The following is a 20418-nucleotide window of genomic DNA, read 5'->3' on the forward strand; positions in this document are numbered from 1 at the left end:
TTCTCACATGTAGACCCCTTATTTTGCTTTTATTTCCGTTACTGAATTGAATTGGGAACATATGGTTGAGTAATCGGGCCGGTTGGGATATTGGATTGAGGAATGGGCCGGATGTTTTTATATTGGGCCGTAGGCCAACTCCTGTTGGGCTGAGATGGAACGAGGACATACATGATACATGATGATGTATGAGAAAGATGATGATAGAAAATATTAAAGCTGATTATGATTATACTAATTAAGTTGATGATGATAAACGCTCATGATAATGATGGTGGTAGTTTACGTTGATGAAAAAAATGATATATTGATGAAGATCGAAAGGAGGATAGAAATTTAGGATGATATGAGAAAACGATGATGATGTTTAGAAAATGATCATGATAGATGATTATGATAATGCTAGATGATAATGATCTGATGATAATGATCTGATAAAAAAAAATATCACGATGATTATAAGAGTGATTAGGTTAAGGATGTTTACGGGTTAGCGGGACGTCACGGGTTCAAACCCGGACTTGGGCATTTTTAAGAGCTACTTCTGTGAGGTAGTCACTTATTTATTTATTTATTTATTTACTTATTATCATTATTATCTTATTACTATTATCATTTTTATTATTATTATTATTATTATTATTATTATTATTATTATTATTATTATTATTATTATTTATTATTATGATGATGATTATTATTATTATTATTATTATTATTATTATTATTATTATTATCTTACTATTATTATCATTACCCTATTTATTATTATTACTATTATCATTATTATTAAGTATTAAGTATATTTATAAAAATTATTATTTCCATTATCGTTATTATTAAACTTATCACTTTATTTAAAAACTACTATTATTATTATAAATATCATTATTTTTATTATCATTACCATTTTTATTAGCAATATTTTTATTATCATTATTATTATTTTTAACATTATTATTATTACTATTATTATTATTATAAGATAACACAACTTTTTATTTATTATTATTAATATTATTGTACCAAATAACAATTAGTTACGTAAAACTATAATTAATACATATAACATACTAAAATGACAAGTATATTATTAATATAAATATATAAACTTATTTGATTATTATTATTATATGTTTTAATATATATAAATGATATAGGTTCGTGAATCCGAGGCCAACCTTACACTTATTCATTGTCGTCATATGTATTTTTACTACAAAATACAATAGGTGAGTTTCATTTGCTCCCTTTTACTCTTTACATTTTTGGGACTGAGAATACATGCGCTACTTTTACAACTGCTTTATTAGATGCTTTTTAAATACATTTTTGAACTGCGAATACATGAAATGCTTTTATAAATGTTTGACAAGATAGACACAAGCAAAACATTCCTCGAATGAATTATGTGGACGTGATAATTGCCACCATTGAATTACGTGGACGTGATAATTGCCACAATTGATATGAATATTTTTCCCCTGATTATTATTGCTTGGTAACCTAAGAATTAGGGAACATCACTAATTTTGAGAATTAGTGCATGCCTAATTGACACGAATCCTAAAGGTAGCTACCGGGTTTAACACCCCTACCCAGAATGTTCACTAGACGGAAGGGCTAGTGGGTGTGGTGTTTAGTACTTCAAAGTTTATATGATTATTATACAGACGAGATGTTCTATTTTGGGGATATTATTATGTGCATTATATGTTAAGGTCGGTTACCAAGCCAAGCTATGAAAGCAATGAAAAGTGAATATTATGTATCGAGAGAATGATTTTATACACAGGTTATGTGTATGTTATTTTTGTGCACGAGATATGTGTACGGTTACTAAGATTTATAAAAGATGATTTTGTACACAAGAAAGGTGTACTGTATATAAAAGATATTGCATGTACGTTACAGGTGGGTATAGGATTTGGGCCCATTTGTACCATGCAGCATTTAAATCTTGTGGTCTATCAAATTGATGAATTTTATTGTTTACAATAAACTTATTAACTCACCAACCTTTTGGTTGACACTTTAAAGCATATTTATTCTCAGGTATGAAAGAAATCTTCCGCTGTGCATTTGCTCATATTAGAGATATTACTTGGAGTCATTCATGACATATTTCAAAAGACGTTGCATCCGAGTCGTCGAGTTCATCAAGATTATTATTAAGTCAATTATAGTTGGAGGTATTATGAAATAGTATGCTTACCGTCAACTTTTGATGTAAAGAAAGTTTGTCTTTTAAAAACGAATGCAATGTTTGGAAAATGTATCATATAGAGGTCAATTACCTCACGATGAAATCAACTATTGTGAATCATTTATATTGTATATGAACGGGGCATTTCATAGAGAACAAGATGATATGAATGATTTGAGCTCTAGAACACAAATTGGAAATCTAGGGTTTGATGGAATGAGATGAGAGTGTACGGGGTGTTTGGAATATTCAAGAAGAAATGAGAAGAAAAAGGACAGCACTATACACTTATTTGGGGTTAATCCCATGCCCCATCACACACGGGTATTTACCAGTTATCTGATATCTTTTGTACTTAATTTGACTACCCTAACGGAGTCCAAATTAAACAAATGAACCGGTTATGTGACCCTTGTCACAAACTGGTCTGAACTAAGCAACCACGTAATTATAAACATATAATTATTATAATAACATACAAACACACCCAAGGTCAAAAGGGTCATTTCAACTAGGCCCGATAACAGGAAGTTACATGATACAAGGTCTTCAACACTACTTGTCGAAATCTAACATCAATAACCCTACTCTAGTTGACGTCTTATATTTTCAGTTAACAAGAAGACCAGTTTAAGTTATGCAAAACTTCAACTTTCCGATCGTAACCACCTTAGTACACATATCAGCAGGATTCTCAGTACCAGAAATTTTCGTAACAACTAAAGTACCATCTTCAATGAGTTCACGAATTTTATGATACCTTAGCTTTATGTGTTTCGTACGACCATGAAACACTGGGTTCTTCCCTAAATAGATAGCACTTTGATTATCACAGTAAAGGACCCAATTTTGTTAAACTCACCCCAACTCCATCATATAATTCTTCAACCAAACTAGTTCTTTGCTTGCTTCAGTGACGGCCATATATTCAGCCTCCGTTGTTGATAATGCAACACATCTTTGGAGTCTAGATAACCAACTAACCGCAGTCTTCCCAACGATGAAAACATAACCTGTAATGTTTTTCCCCGAATCATCACATCCACCCAAATCAGCATTAACGTACCCTCTTAAAATGGAATCTTTAGCGACCCGACAAAATCGTCATTGACGGCGCCGTCTACTTAGGTCCCGTTACGTGGTCATAAGTCTTTAAAATGACGTTTGACCAAAATATGTCGCATTCATTTCAAATGTAAAGATGTTTAAAGTTTACAAAAGTAGTTCAATGACTAGTTACATTACAACGTTTAATGTACAAATGAAACCTATGCGACACGATTTCAAAGTAAGTCAAAAGATGCTCCATGTATGCATGTATACTCGACATCCAAGCAAGTATCAAAAATAGTGAGCGGAAGCATGTAACACCTATTGTTCAAGGACCTGAGAAAAACATAGAAATCTGTCAACGAAAACGTTGGTGAAATCATATGTTCAAGTAAGTAAGTGAGTAAGTACAAATGAACCACAAGATTTACAAAGTTGAAATAATAGTAAACCATTCTAAAAATTGTTATCACAAGCACCCAATTATCAAGGCTTAACTTTCCACGAACCCCATACACATAGTGTTAGAACCAACACTATTTCTCGAAAATATATTTCATCCGAATAACGGTAGCAAACCGTCCGAATGAGGGTTTGTCAAATCCATATGGCCATACAACATAAGTTCTCGCTTACACCCGCTAAGTGTAACTAATGATAATCGAATTGAGGATTTTTGTTCTAACTTGTACGTAGAATGTTTGTTTCTGAACTTGTGTTCACTTTGTAAAATGAAACGTTTATGTTTTCTCATCCTAAATGTAAGTTTAAAAGAGTAAAAGTGGGACTATGATCTCACCTTGAGTGCACGAATGTAAATGTACTTCACAAGTAAACGTGTGCAAGAAAGAATGCTAGTCTTGACATAAACAAATATGTTGTATCAATATCGGTAAACACGGTCGGTTAAAGTTGTTCAATTAGTCCTATGGCTCGTTACGACTCGATTAATATATAGCATGTGAATCACGTTGTCAAGTTTCATGCAAGGTACAAGTATAAAAGCATGTTAGGACGATTGCATAAGTATTTGGTTAAGTTTGAATAAAAGTCAACTTTGGTCAAGTCAAAGTCAACGAAAAATTTAACACGTTCGGGTCGGGTCTCGGACAATTTTTCTGAGTTTTATAATCATATATGAGCATGTTAGAACAAGTTACATGTTAATTGGAGGTGCGTAGCATAGTTAGAATTAAACGGTAAACGACCAACCCAAACAGAATCTGGTAGTTCATTTGGACGGTGTCCAAATAGGCTGAACGGCGTCCAGATGTAAAGGGCTGGACGGCATCCCAATCAGTACACAGATCCTGCTTGCTGAAATTACACAAGTGCACGAACCAAAACTCAATCAATCCCAATTTATGATCCGCAAACAATCATAACATGTATCTTATATCATCGGAAAGGTATTTTGACGATGAAAACAACTAAACACATTTCATCAATCAATTCAACATTTACAACAACCAAAACCGCATTAAATGTTCACCATTAATTGCATCCAAGTTCATAAATTCACATTGAATGATTTGGTAATTGAATGCACACATATAATACGCCGTTTCGTAGGTAATTATGCATACAATACAACTAAACACTTACAAACAACATTGTCAAGCATTTAATGAATCAAAAGTTTATAATTAAGTCTATCAAACCCTAACCAAAATCACAAAATCAATAATCATGTTAGTGAAGCTTTCTTGATCAACCTACACATCAAAGTGAAGCTAGTGATGCTAGTAACACATTTAGTACGTGCACTTTTAACATCTAACAACATTTAAGCAACTGAATCTCAAGATCAAACACACACTCTTCAAGTTCTTGCTAGTTACACTAAAACAACGAGATCGAGCATACAAATCATATATTCATGTTAGACTTTAGCCATAGACACTAATTAACACTTTTATAAGTTAAAAACATCAAGAACAAAGAATCTAGTGATTTTAGAAAGTTACCCAAACTAGATTAAATCAGTATGGAATTGAAGAGGAAGATGCAAGGATTCCAAATATGTAATTTATTTTGTAAAATACTTGCTAGATCGGATTTAGATGATGATTCTTTGTTTGAAGGTTGAGAGAAAAGTTGAAGTATCAAAAGAGAGAAAAGATGAGAATGAATGGAGGAGAAGACATGGTTGACTAGTTGACCTAGTCAAGACTTTGCCCACTTGACAACTTTAGTCCCTTAAGTTTAAAAGTGGGTGCGTGAATTACCTAAACAAAATATTTTAAAAATGCGTATTAACGAAAGATGTTATAATTATATAACGGACTTTAAAATAATTAAACGGAAGGTAAATGGAAATAGGCGGGATGTTACAGAATCACCTTTAGTGAATTGCAACCCCATTTTAGAAGTAACTTTTAAGTAACATAAAAGCCACTTCATTCCTTCCCAATGCTCAATACCCGAATTCGACATAAACCGACTCACAACTCCCACTACATGAGCTATGTCGGGTCTTGTACTTACCATAGCATACATAACACTTCCAACCGTAGATGCATAAGGAACTTCAGCCATTGCCTCCTTCTCTTTATCCATTGTAGGTGATTGACTCTTCGATAACTTCAAAGTACCGCTTAAAGGCAAAGATCATGCCTTTGAATCTTCCATGTTGAACCGCTCTAATACTTTCTCAACATACTTCGTTTAAGACAAAGTTGAAGTACCTTTAACCCATTCCTTGTAATACTCATCCCGAGTATTTGTTCAATAGCACGCAAATCTTTCATTTCGAACTCAAGAGATAATTGTCTCTTCAACTTATTGATCTCTGACATGTCTGATCCTGCAATCAACATATCATCAACATATAGTAACAATATAATATAGTAAGACTTGAATTTCTTCAAGTAACAACAATGATCCGAATTGCTTCTCATGAAGCCTTTCCTAGTCATAAAGTCATCGAACTTCAAGTACCATTGCCGAGGTGCTTCTTTCAACCCATACAGACTTTTCTTTAATTTGCAAACCCACTTCTCTTTACCAACTACCTCGAAGCCCATATGTTGCATCATGTAAATCTCTTCATTAAGATCCCCATGTAAAAACATGGTCTTAACATCTAACAGTTCTAGATGTAAGTCATCAGCAGCAACAATACTCAAAACCAACCGAATAGTAGTCATCTTCACAATTGGCGAGAAAATCTCTTTAAAATTGATCCCCTCCCTTTGTTGAAACCCTTTAACTACCAACCGAGCCTTGTACCGCTTTTTCCCCTTTAACTCATCTTTGACCCAAAAGACCCAGTTATTGTGTAACGCCTTTTTATTTGGAGGTAATTTCACTAGTGACGTTGCTTTGTTCTTTATTATCTCTTCTTTCATAGCAAGCTCCTACTGTATGGATTCTTTAGAATGTCTTGCTTTAAAATAACTCTCGGGTTCACCATTTTCAGTATAAAGTAAATGGTTTGCCGATGGAGAAAACCTAACATTAGGTTTAGGCATTCTACTTGAGCATCTCAATGGTGGTGTAACGGTTTGTGGTGATTGAGTTACATCGCCACTATCTCCACTATTAGAGCTCTCACTACTTTCGGAGCTTTCACCACTCTCTGAATCATCCCCATCGTTTTGATCCTCACTGTTAATAAGCAATTCTATAGTTTCTGAACTCCCACTAGAACCTGTATTCATATCAACAAACTCATCAAACATAACCGGATCATCATTAGAAACTGTTACCTTAGTGCCATACAATGAGTTTTCATCAAAGATAACATCTCGACTACGAATCACCTTCCTCGCATCATTATCCCAACACCTATAACCCATGTCATCCAAACCATACCCGATAAATGTACATCTTCTTGATTTTGCATCAAGATTGTCTTTGTCAATATCTTTGGTCTTCACATAAACATTACAACCGAAAGCACTTAAGTGAGCCAAACTCACCTTTTTACCGGTCCATTCTTCTTCAGGAATTCGAAACTCTAAAGGTGTCGAGGGTCCCCTATTAATCAAATAAGCTACCGTGTTTACGGCATCTGCCCAAAACATCTTTGGTAGACCCGCATGTAACAGCATACTCCTAGCCCGCTCATTGAGTGTCCGGTTCATGCGTTCAGCAATCCCATTACGCTGTGGTGTTTCTGAAACTTTTTTCAACATGCGAATACCATGTTTCGCACAATAGTCTTTAAACTCTTTGCTGTTGTATTCTCCTCCATTGTCAGATTTCAAGCACTTAACTTTCAAGTTAGTCTCGTTTTCAACAGCAGCTCTCCACACTTTAAAAGAAGCAAATACATCAGATTTAGCCTTAAGAAAGTAGACCCATACCTTCCTTGTGGAGTCATCAATGAAGGTGACATAGTAGCGAGAACTACCATGTGACTCGATCGTTGTAGGTCCATAAACATCGGAAAGAACAAGTTCAAGCTTCTCCTTCTTTGGCGCAATTCCCTATTTCCCAAAAGACACTTTCTTTTGCTTCCCCAAAGTACATGGTTCACAAAATCCGATATTCACTTTCTTTAAATCCCGAATCATCCCATTAGAAATTAGCAACCTCATCCCCTTCTCACTCATATGCCCTAAACGACGGTGCCATAGAGTAGAATCGGCCCCTACATTACTCATCACATTAACCTCATCATCATCGAATACCTTGACCATGTATAAAGTTCCCCTTTTATGTCCCGATGCCACAATACGATCAGCCCTTTTAACTTGCCACTGGTGATCACCAAAGGTAGTGTGATTGCCTTCTTCATCCAATTGACCAACTGAGATAAGCTTCCATTTTAAATCCGGAATGTACCTCACATCTTTCAACGTTCAGTCGGATCCTTGGGATGTCTTTAATATCACGTCTCCAATGCCTCTTATGTCTTGGCGTTTGTCATCCAGCAATTTTACTTTTCCTGATACGGTTTGAAATTCTTCATCATCTCCTTACTAGGATTAATGTAGAATGATGCGCCCGAATCCATGATCCAAGCTTTAACCAAATTTTCAACATAACACACCAAAACGTCATCCGTATCTCTAGAAATAAAGTTCACCTTAGCGTTATCTGCTTTCGGATTCTTACATTGAGTGCTAAAGTGACCCTTTTGATTCCAATTCCAACGAACCGCCGATTCTCAGTCCCTAGAGTTATACCTCTTCTTCAATTTCTTACCCTTCTTCGTACCCTTATCATTCTTCCTGCCCCTGTTGTCAGAATTTAAGAGCGACCCTGACGATTCCCTATAATTCCTCCTACGAGTATCTTCTCCAACAAATCAAATCCCGAATCCCCTCAAACTTGAGTTTAGAAGTTTCCGTAGAACTACTTACCTCTGTAACGGTACCCGACCAACTTTCAGGTAAAGACGAAAGCAAGATCAGTGACTGAAGTTCATCATCAAATACAATCTCTACCGAAGCAAGTCTTGAGATGGGATTGTTAAAATCATTGATATGATCTGTACCACTAGCACCCTCCTTTATCTTTTGGTTGAATAATTAACGCATGAGAAAAACCTTATTGGCAGCATTAGATTTCTCATACATGTCTGTAAGTGCGTGAATGCACCCAAACATAGTCTTCTCGTTAATAACATTATAAGCAACATTTTTGGGAAGAGACATCCTAACCTCCCCCAAAGCTTGGCGATCTAGTAGATCCTAATCCTCTTGTTTAACATCATCAGGTTTCTTCTCCTTTAAAGGTAAGTGCAGTTTTTTCTGATACAAATAATCCTCTATTTGCATATTCCAAAACTCGAAATCCTTCCCATCGAACTGATCAATTCTAAACTTCCCTTTGTCCGCCATCGTACTTTTTAATCGAACCTATGCTCTAGATACCAGTTGTTGGGAATTTATGGACCCAAACAACAATCACCAATTCAGATTTGGTGATCCCACGAACAACAAACGAACGATAATAAAGAAAAGTAGAGAAAAAGACACAAGAAATTACGTAGTTATATGCAATAGGTTAGATTGCTTTAGTCCACGACCAACTAGAGTGATTTTTATTCATATTTTCGTACATACACTTTAGGGTTATAATATGATGTATTTATAGGCATAAAACAACAAAGAGACAACTTGGGGAGCAAGAAAACGCGTTTTTCCTCGTCAGGCTCCCGGATAGGCTTAAGCCGCGCCGTGGTTGGAGGAGCCGCGCTGTAGCTTAAGGCATGATTTCGACCCCGACAGCTTTGCACTTTCGAACCTCAATCCAAGTGTTGAGCCGCGCTGCGGCTGGAGGAGCCGCGTCGTGGCTTAAAGTTACAACGAAATTCTTCTTTGTTTTTGATATTCTTCACACATCCAACAACTATTTCCAATTTGTTTTGCTGATCACCCCTAAGATATATTGCTAATATAGTTTGATCACGAGAACTTGATTATCTATCGAGGTCAAACAATTAGTTTATGAGAATAAGCAGCAAATTCATTACCATTCTCTAATTACGTCGTGTTCTCAAGTTTTTTTAAGTGAAAAAGAATGAAATGGAAAGGTAAATGGAGAAAAAAGATAGAAATGAATGTAATATAATGTAAGATACATGTAATTTCGAGTTAAAAGAAGAGTAAGAAATGAAAGGAATATATGCAAAAAATACTTTTTTTTACATTTATATTATTTGCAATATTTGAATAAAGTGACTTGTATATAAAGGATATGATCAATATATAACATCTAGCCAATATTGAATTGTAAGTTTTATATCAAAATTTGAGATAAATAAATAAATTCTACATACTATTTTTACTATTTCAACTTTATTACTATGTATCTCACATACCCAAGATTTATCTCTCTAACTATTTTGTAGCGTTGAGAATAAAATCACATTAATCGAACCACATCCATATTAACAGATAAAATCGAACCAAATTAATTGAACCTAATGTATAACGGTGGGTATCTGGATGGAGAAATGACTTGTTTTTATTATCGGATAAAGGAATGATTGTCTACATCTCACCTACTCCATACACCACTCATGTGGTATTTGTGACGACCCAGAAATTTTCGATCAAATTTAAACTTAATCTTTATATAATTTCGACACGATAAGCAAAGTCTATTTAATTGAATCTCAAAAACTTTGAACTGTGTTCATATATACATTTGACCTTTGACTATTCCCGACGATTCACGAACAATTAGGTGTATATATATATATATATATATATATATATATATATATATATATATATATATATATATATATATATATATATATATATATATATATATGAAATGTCCCGTTCTTATTGATTAAAAACGTTCCATATTAATTGATTTTGTTGCGAGGTTTTGACCTCTATATGAGACGTTTTTCAAAGACTGCATTCATTTTTAAAACAAACCATAACCTTTATTTCATAAATAAAGGTTTAAAAAGCTTTACGTAGATTATCAAATAATGATAATCTAAAATATCCTGTTTACACAACCATTACATAATGGTTTACAATACAAATATGTTACATCGAAATCAGTTTCTTGAATGCAGTTTTTACACAATATCATACAAACATGGACTCCAAATCTTGTCCTTATTTTAGTATGCAACAGCGGAATCTCTTAGTATTCACCTGAGAATAAACATGCTTTAAACGTCAACAAAAATGTTGGTGAGTTATAGGTTTAACCTATATATATCAAATCGTAACAATAGACCACAAGATTTCATATTTCAATACACATCCCATACATAGAGATAAAAATCATTCATATGGTGAACACCTGGTAACCGACATTAACAAGATGCATATATAAGAATATCCCCATCATTCCGGGACACCCTTCGGATATGATATAAATTTCGAAGTACTAAAGCATCCGGTACTTTGGATGGGGTTTGTTAGGCCCAATAGATCTATCTTTAGGATTCGCGTCAATTAGGGTGTCTGTTCCCTAATTCTTAGATTACCAGACTTAATAAAAAGGGGCATATTCGATTTTGATAATTCAACCATAGAATGTAGTTTCACGTACTTGTGTCTATTTTGTAAATCATTTATAAAACCTGCATGTATTCTCATCCCAAAAATATTAGATTTTAAAAGTGGGACTATAACTCACTTTCACAGATTTTTACTTCGTCGGGAAGTAAGACTTGGCCACTGGTTGATTAATGAACCTATAACAATATATACATATATATCAAAGTATGTTCAAAATATATTTACAACACTTTTAATATATTTTGATGTTTTAAGTTTATTAAGTCAGCTGTCCTCGTTAGTAACCTACAACTAGTTGTCCACAGTTAGATGTACAGAAATAAATCGATAAATATTATCTTGAATCAATCCACGACCCAGTGTATACGTATCTCAGTATTGATCACAACTCAAACTATATATATTTTGGAATCAACCTCAACCCTGTATAGCTAATTCCAACATTCACATATAGAGTGTCTATGGTTGTTCCGAAATATATATAGATGTGTCGACATGATAGGTCGAAACATTGTATACGTGTCTATGGTATCTCAAGATTACCTAATATACAATACAAGTTGATTAAGTTATGGTTGGAATAGATTTGTTAGCAATTTTCACGTAGCTAAAATGAGAAAAATTATCCAATCTTGTTTTACCCATAACTTCTTCATTTTAAATCCGTTTTGAGTGAATCAAATTGTTATGGTTTCATATTGAACTCTATTTTATGAATCTAAACATAAAAATTATAGGTTTATAGTCAGAAAAATAAGTTACAAGTCATTTTTGTAAAGGTAGTCATTTCAGTCGAAAGAACGACGTCTAGATGACCATTTTAGAAAACATACTTTCACTTTGAGTTTAACCATAATTTTTGGATATAGTTTCATGTTCATAATAAAAATCATTTTCTCAGAATAACAACTTTTAATTCAAAGTTTATCATAGTTTTTAATTAACTAACCCAAAACAGCCCGCGGTGTTACTAAGACGGCGTAAATCCGGTTTTACGATGTTTTTCGTGTTTCCAGGTTTTAAATCATTAAGTTAGCATATCATATAGATATAGAACATGTGTTTAGTTGATTTTAAAAGTCAAGTTAGAAGGATTAACTTTTATTTGTGAACAAGTTTAGAATTAACTAAACTATGTTCTAGTGATTACAAGTTTAAACCTTCGAATAAGATAGCTTTATATGTATGAATCGAATGATGTTATGAACATAATTACTACCTCAAGTTCCTTGGATAAACCTACTGGAAATGAGAAAAATAGATCTAGCTTCAAAGGATCCTTGGATGGCTTGAAAGTTCTTGAAGCAGAATCATGACACGAAAACAATTTCAAGTAAGATTTCCACTCGAAATAAGATTGTTATAGTTATAGAAATTGAATTAAAGTTTGAATATGATTATTACCTTGTATTAGAAAGATAACCTACTGTAAGTAACAAAGGTTTCTTGATCTTGGATGATTACGTGGAATGGATTTAGAAAACTTGGAAGTAAACTTGCAATCTTGTAAGTATTCTTGATTTTATGAAACTAGAACATTTGGAATTTATGAAGAACACTTAGAACTTGAAGATAGAACTTGAGAGAGATCAATTAGATGAAGAAAATTGAAGAATGAAAGTGTTTGTAGGTGTTTTTGGTCGTTGGCGTATGGATTAGATATAAAGGATATGTAATTTTGTTTTCATGTAAATAAGTCATGAATGATTACTCATATTTTTGTAATTTTATGAGATATTTCATGCTATTTGCCAAATGATGGTTCCCACATGTGTTAGGTGACTCACATGGGCTGCTAAGAGCTGATCATTGGAGTGTATATACCAATAGTACATACATCTAAAAGCTGTGTATTGTACGAGTACGAATACGGGTGCATACGAGTAGAATTGTTGATGAAACTGAACGAGGATGTAATTGCAAGTATTTTTGTTAAGTAGAAGTATTTTGATAAGTATCTTGAAGTCTTTCAAAAGTGTATGAATACATATTAAAACACTACATGTATATACATTTTAACTGAGTCGTTAAGTCATCGTTAGTCGTTACATGTAAGTGTTGTTTTGAAACCTTTAGGTTAACGATCTTGTTAAATGTTGTTAACCCAATGTTTATAATATCAAAAGAGATTTTAAATTATTATATTATCATGATATTATGATGTACGAATATCTCTTAATATGATATATATATATATACATTAAATGTCGTTACAACGATAATCGTTACATATATGTCTCGTTTCAAAATCATTAAGTTAGTAGTCTTGTTTTTACATATGTAGTTCGTTGTTAATATACTTAATGATATGTTTACTTATCATAATATCATGTTAACTATATATATAACCATATATATGTCATCATATAGTTTTTACAAGTTTTAACGTTCGTGAATCACCGGTCAACTTGGGTGGTCAATTGTCTATATGAAACCTATTTCAATTAATCAAGTCTTAACAAGTTTGATTGCTTAACATATTGGAAACACTTAATCATGTAAATAACAATTTCATTTAATATATATATAAACATGGAAAAGTTCGGGTCACTACAGTACCTACCCGTTAAATAAATTTCGTCCCGAAATTTTAAGCAGTTGGAGGTGTTGACGTATCTTCTGGAAATAAATGCGGGTATTTCTTCTTCATCTGATCTCCACGCTCCCAGGTGAACTCGGGTATTTCTTCTTCATCTGTTGACGGTATCTTGTTTTGTTTAAGTCTCTTAACCTCACGATCCATTATTTCGACGGGTTCTTCAATGAATTGAAGTTTTTCATTGATTTGGATTTCGTCCAATGGAATAGTAAGATCTTATTTAGCAAAACATTTCTTCAAATTTGAGACGTGGAAAGTGTTATGTACAGCCGCGAGTTGTTGAGGTAGCTCCAGTTGGTAAGCTACTGGTCCGACACGATCTATAATCTTGAATGATCCAATGTACCTTGGATTTAGTTTCCCCCGTTTACCAAATCGAACAACGCCTTTCCAAGGTGAAACCTTAAGCATGACCATTTCTCCAATTTCAAACTCTATATCTTTTCTTTTACTGTCCGCGTAGCTCTTTTGTCGACTCTGGGCGGTTTTCAATCTTTGTTGAATTTGGATGATTTTCTCGGTAGTTTCTTGTATTATCTCTGGACCCGTAATCTGTCTATCCCCCACTTCACTCCAACAAATCGGAGACCTGCACTTTCTACCATAAAGTGCTTCAAACGGCGCCATCTCAATGCTTGAATGGTAGTTGTTGTTGTAGGAAAATTCTGCTAACGGTAGATGTCGATCCCAACTGTTTCTGAAATCAATAACACAAGCTCGTAGCATGTCTTCAAGCATTTGTATCGTCCTTTCGCTCTGCCCATCAGTTTGTGGATGATAGGCAGTACTCATGTCTATACGAGTTCCCAATGCTTGTTGTAATGTCTGCCAGAATCTTGAAATAAATCTGCCATCCCTATCAGAGATAATAGAGATTGGTATTCCATGTCTGGAGACGACTTCCTTCAAATACAGTCGTGCTAACTTCTCCATCTTGTCATCTTCTCTTATTGGCAGGAAGTGTGCTGACTTGGTGAGACGATCAACTATTACCCAGATAGTATCATAACCACTTGCAGTCCTTGGCAATTTAGTAATGAAATCCATGGTAATGTTTTCCCATTTCTATTCCGGGATTTCAGGTTGTTGTAGTAGACCTGATGGTTTCTGATGTTCAGCTTTGACCTTAGAACATGTCAAACATTCTCCTACATATTTAGCAATATCGGCTTTCATACCTGGCCACCAAAAATGTTTCTTAAGATCCTTGTACATCTTCCCCATTCCAGGATGTATTGAGTATCTGGTTTTATGAGCTTCTCTAAGTACCATTTCTCTCATATCTCCAAATTTTGGTACCCAAATTCTTTCAGCCCTATACCGGGTTCCGTCTTCCCGAATATTAAGATGCTTCTCCGATCCTTTGGGTATTTCATCCTTTAAATTTCCCTCTTTTAAAACTCCTTGTTGCGCCTCCTTTATTTGAGTAGTAAGGTTAGTGTGAATCATTATATTCATAGATTTTACTCGAATGGGTTCTCTGTCCTTTCTACTCAAGGCGTCGGCTACCACATTTGCCTTCCCCGGGTGGTAACGAATCTCAAAGTCGTAATCATTCAACAATTTAATCCACCTACGCTGCCTCATATTCAGTTGTTTCTGATTAAATATGTGTTGAAGACTTTTGTGGTTGGTATATATAATACTTTTGACCCCATATAAGTAGTGTCTCTAAGTCTTTAATGCAAAAACAACCGCGCCTAATTCCAAATCATGCGTCGTATAATTTTGCTCGTGAATCTTCAATTGTCTAGATGCATAAGCAATCACCTTCTTCCGTTTCATTAATACACAACCGAGACCTTGCTTTGATGCGTCACAATAAATCACAAAATCATCATTCCCTTCAGGCAATGACAATATAGGTGCTGTAGTTAGCTTTTTCTTCAATAATTGAAACGCCTTCTCTTGTTCATCCTTCCATTCAAATTTCTTCCCTTTATGCGTTAATGCAGTCAAGGGTTTTGCTATTTTGGAGAAATCTTGGATGAATCTTCTGTAGTAACCAGCCAATCTTAAAAATTGACGTATATGCTTCGGAGTTTTTGGGGTTTCCCACTTTTCAACGGTTTCGATCTTTGCCGGGTCCACCTGGATACCTTCTTTGTTCACTATGTGATCGAGGAATTGAACTTCTTCCAACCAAAATGCACACTTTGAAAACTTAGCGTACAGTTTTTCTTTCCTCAATACTTCTAGCACTTTTCTCAAATGTGTCTTCGTGCTCTTGATCATTCTTTGAGTAAATAAGTATGTAATCGATGAAAATAATGACAAACTTGTCAAGATATGGCCCGCACACTCGGTTCATAAGGTCCATGAACACAGCTGGTGCGTTAGTCAATCCAAACGGCATAACCATAAACTCGTAATGACCATAACGCGTCCTAAAAGCAGTTTTTGGAATATCATCCTCCTTTACTCACATTTGATGATATCCAGAACGTAAATCGATCTTCGAATAAACCGACGAGCCTTGTAGTTGATCAAATAAGTCGTCAATTCTCGGCAGTGGATAACGGTTTTTGATGGTAAGTTTGTTCAACTCTCTGTAGTCAATACACAACCTAAATGTACCATCCTTCTTCTTGACAAACAAAACAGGAGCTCCCCATGGTGATGTGCTTGGTCGAATGAAACCACGTTCTAATAGTTCTTGCAGTTGGCTTTGCAGTTCTTTTATCTCGCTGGGTGAGAGTCTATAAGGAGCACGAGCTATTGGTGCAGCTCCTGGTACAAGATCTATTTGAAATTCAACAGATCGATGTGGAGGTAGTCCCAGTAATTCTTTCGGAAATACATCGGGAAATTCTTTTTCAACGGGAACATCATTGATGCTCTTTTCTTCAGTTTTCACTTTCTCGACGTGTGCTAGAACAGCATAGCAACCTTTTCTTATTAGTTTTTGTGCCTTCAAATTACTAATAAGATGTAGCTTCATGTTTCCCTTTTCTCCGTACACCATTAAGGGTTCTCCTTCTTCTCGTACAATGCGAATTGCATTTTTATAACATACGATCTCTGCTTTCACCTTCTTCAGCCAGTCCATGCCAACTATTACATCAAAACTCCCTAACTCTACTGGTATCAAATCAATCTTAAATATTTCGCTACCCAGTTTAATTTCTCGATTCCGGCATATATTATCTGCTGAAATTAATTTACCGTTTGCTAATTCGAGTAAAAATTTACTATCCAACGGCGTCAATGGACAACTTAATTTAGCACAAAAATCTCTACTCATATAGCTTCTATCCGCACCCGAATCAAATAAAACGTAAGCAGATTTATTTTCAATAAGAAACGTACCCGTAACAAGCTCTGGGTCATTCTGTGCCTCTGCCGCATAAATATTGAAAACTCTTCCGCGGCCTTGTCCATTCGTGTTCTCCTGGTTCGGGCAATTTCTAATAATGTGGCCCGGTTTTTCACATTTATAACAAACTACATTGGCATAACTTGCTCCGACACTACTTGCTCCGCCATTACTCGTTCCAACACCATTTGTTCCTTTCGTTCTGTTAACCCCTGGTCCGTAGACCTCACACTTCGCCGCGCTATGACCATTTCTTTTACACTTGTTGCAAAATTTGTTACAGAACCCCAAGTGATACTTTTCACACCTTTGGCATAGCTGCTTCTGATTGTTGTTGTTGTTGCGGTTGTTATTGTTGTTGGGACGATTGTTGTAGTTGCTGTTGTTGTTGTTGTTGTTGTTGTTGTTGTTGTTGTTGTTGTTGTTGTTGGGCCGTTTGTTGTAGTTGCGATTGATGTTGCGATTGTTGGGATAATTGTTGCGATTATTATTATAATTGCTGTTATTGTTGTATTGGTGATTCTTATCACCGTTTTCCTCCCACTTTCTTTTGACTTGCTTCACATTGGCCTCTTCAGCCGTCTGTTCTTTAATTCTTTCCTCAATCCGGTTCACTAGTTTGTGAGCCATTCTACATGCCTGTTGTATGGAGGCTGGCTCATGTGAACTTATATCTTCTTGGATTCTTTCTGGTAATCCTTTCACAAACGCGTCGATCTTCTTTTCCTCATATTCGAACGCTCCCGGACACAATAGGCGCAATTCTGTGAATCGTCTTTCATACGTGGTAATATCAAATCCTTGGGTTCGTAACCCTCTAAGTTCTATCTTAAGCTTATTGACCTCGGTTCTGGGACGGTACTTCTCGTTCATCAAGTGCTTGAATGCTGACCACGGTAGTGCGTACGCATCATCTTGTCCCACTTGCTCTAGATAGGTATTCCACCATGTTAACGCAGAACCTGTGAAGGTATGCGTAGCGTACTTCACTTTGTCCTCTTCAGTACACTTACTTATGGCAAACACCGATTCGACCTTCTCGGTCCACCGTTTCAATCCAATCGGTCCTTCGGTTCCATCAAATTCCAAAGGTTTGCAGGTAGTGAATTCTTTGTAGGTGCATCCTACACGATTTCCTGTACTGCTAGATCTAAGGTTATTGTTGGTATGTAGCGCAGCCTGTACTACGGCTATGTTTGAAGCTAGAAAAGTACGAAATTCTTCTTCATTCATATTCATGGTGTGTCGAGTAGTCGGTGCCATTTCCTTCAAAATAGTCAAATGGAACAAGTTAATCATACAGAATATTAAGAGTAGTTAATAGTATTTCGTAGCATAATATGAACTCATTTATAAAAGCTTTTTCTTCATATTAGCGTTTTATAAGTTTAAATTCGGGTAGTACCTACCCGTTAAGTTCATACTTAGTAGCTAATATACAATTCAACTACTACAATTCTATATGAAAAACTGATTATAATAATATTTCGCGTTCAAACTTTTATACAATATTTTACAAACTTACAATACCGCTTATTTTACATAAAGCATGAAATATAGTACACAATAACTTTGATACAAGATAGTTGTGAAGATAATTCTAGCTAGTACACAAGTCGTTCAGCAAAGGCAATAAATACACGTAATTCATACGTCCAGAAACAAGTCATGCATTCTAGTTTTACTAGGACTACTTCCCATCCTTGGTCTTGTGGAACATAACCATTATGGCCGTTGATAAGACAGCATGTTGTAACGTCGTCAAAGGGACGAGGGTTACGTAATGACCAACAGTCTCGTAATAACCTAAAAACCTCATTTCTTACCCCAATTACCGACTCCGTCACTTATGGGAACGTTTTGTTTAATAGTTGTAGCCCGATGTTCTTTTTCTCACTTTGGTGAGAAGCGAACATTACTAACCCGTAAGCATAGCATACTTCTTTATGTTGCATGTTAGCTGCTTTTTCTAAATCATGAAGTCCTATATTCGGATACATTGAGTCAAAATAATTTCTTAACCCGTTGCGTAAAATAGCGTTTGGGTTTCCCGCAATATATGCGTCAAAGTAAACACATCGTAACTTATGGGTTTCCCAATGTGATATCCCCCATCTTTCAAACAAAAGTCTCTTATAAACCAAGACATTCTTGGAACGTTCTTCGAATGTCTTACAAACTGATTTCGCCGTAAATAGTTGTGCCGAAGAATTCTGACCGACTCTAGACAAGATTTCATCAATCATGTCTCGTAGGTCTCTTAAAATATTGGGTTGTCTATCCATTTTGTGTTTTTATACTGTAAAATAGACAAGAGTTAGATTTATAAAAAAAAATACTTATTAATACAAGCAATTTTTACATATATCATAAAGCATAAGCACATTATATTACATATATTACACCACACGAATACAACTATCTAATTCTGACTCGCTCGTTTCTTCTTCTTCGGTTTTGGTTCGTTTTGCCAAGTTTCTAGGGATATATGATGTTCCCCTAATACGCGCTGTCGTTTTCCACAACGGTTTAGAAAAACCTGGTGGTTTAGAGGTTCCCGGGTCATTGTTACAACTTAAGGGCTTCGGGGGTTGACGATACATATAAAATTCATCGGGGTTGGAATTAGATTTCTCTATTTTTATGCCCTTTCCCTTATTATTTTCTTTTGCCTTTTTAAATTCAGTTGGGGTAATTTCTATAACATCATCGGAATTCTCGTCGGAATCCGATTCATCGGAGAATTGGTAATCCTCCTAATATTTTGCTTCCTTGGCGGAAACACCATTGACCATAATTAACCTTGGTCGGTTGGTTGAGGATTTTCTTTTACTTAACCATTTTATTATTTCTCCCACCGGTTCTATTTCCTCCTCCGGTTCCTCCTCTTCCAGTTCTGATTCTTCTTCCAGTTCTGATTCTTCTTCCGGTTCTTCTTCGGGAACTTGTGAATCAGTCCAATATATATTCGAATCTTCGTTATTATTAGGTGAGTCAATGGGATTTGTGCTAGAGGTAGACATCTATCACACAATATCAAACATGTTAAGAGATTAATATATCACATAATATATACATGTTAATAATATATAGTTTCCAACAAAAATGTTAAGCAATCATTTTTAAAGAAGACACGGTCGAAGTCCAGACTCACTAATGCATCCTAACAAACTCGATAAGACACACTAATGCAAATTTTCTGGTTCTCTAAGACCAACGCTCGGATACCAACTGAAATGTCCCGTTCTTATTGATTAAAAACGTTCCATATTAATTGATTTCGTTGCGAGGTTTTGACCTC

This window comes from Rutidosis leptorrhynchoides, chromosome 2, assembly GCF_046630445.1.
Source record: "Rutidosis leptorrhynchoides isolate AG116_Rl617_1_P2 chromosome 2, CSIRO_AGI_Rlap_v1, whole genome shotgun sequence".
Classification (NCBI taxonomy): Eukaryota; Viridiplantae; Streptophyta; class Magnoliopsida; order Asterales; family Asteraceae; genus Rutidosis; species Rutidosis leptorrhynchoides.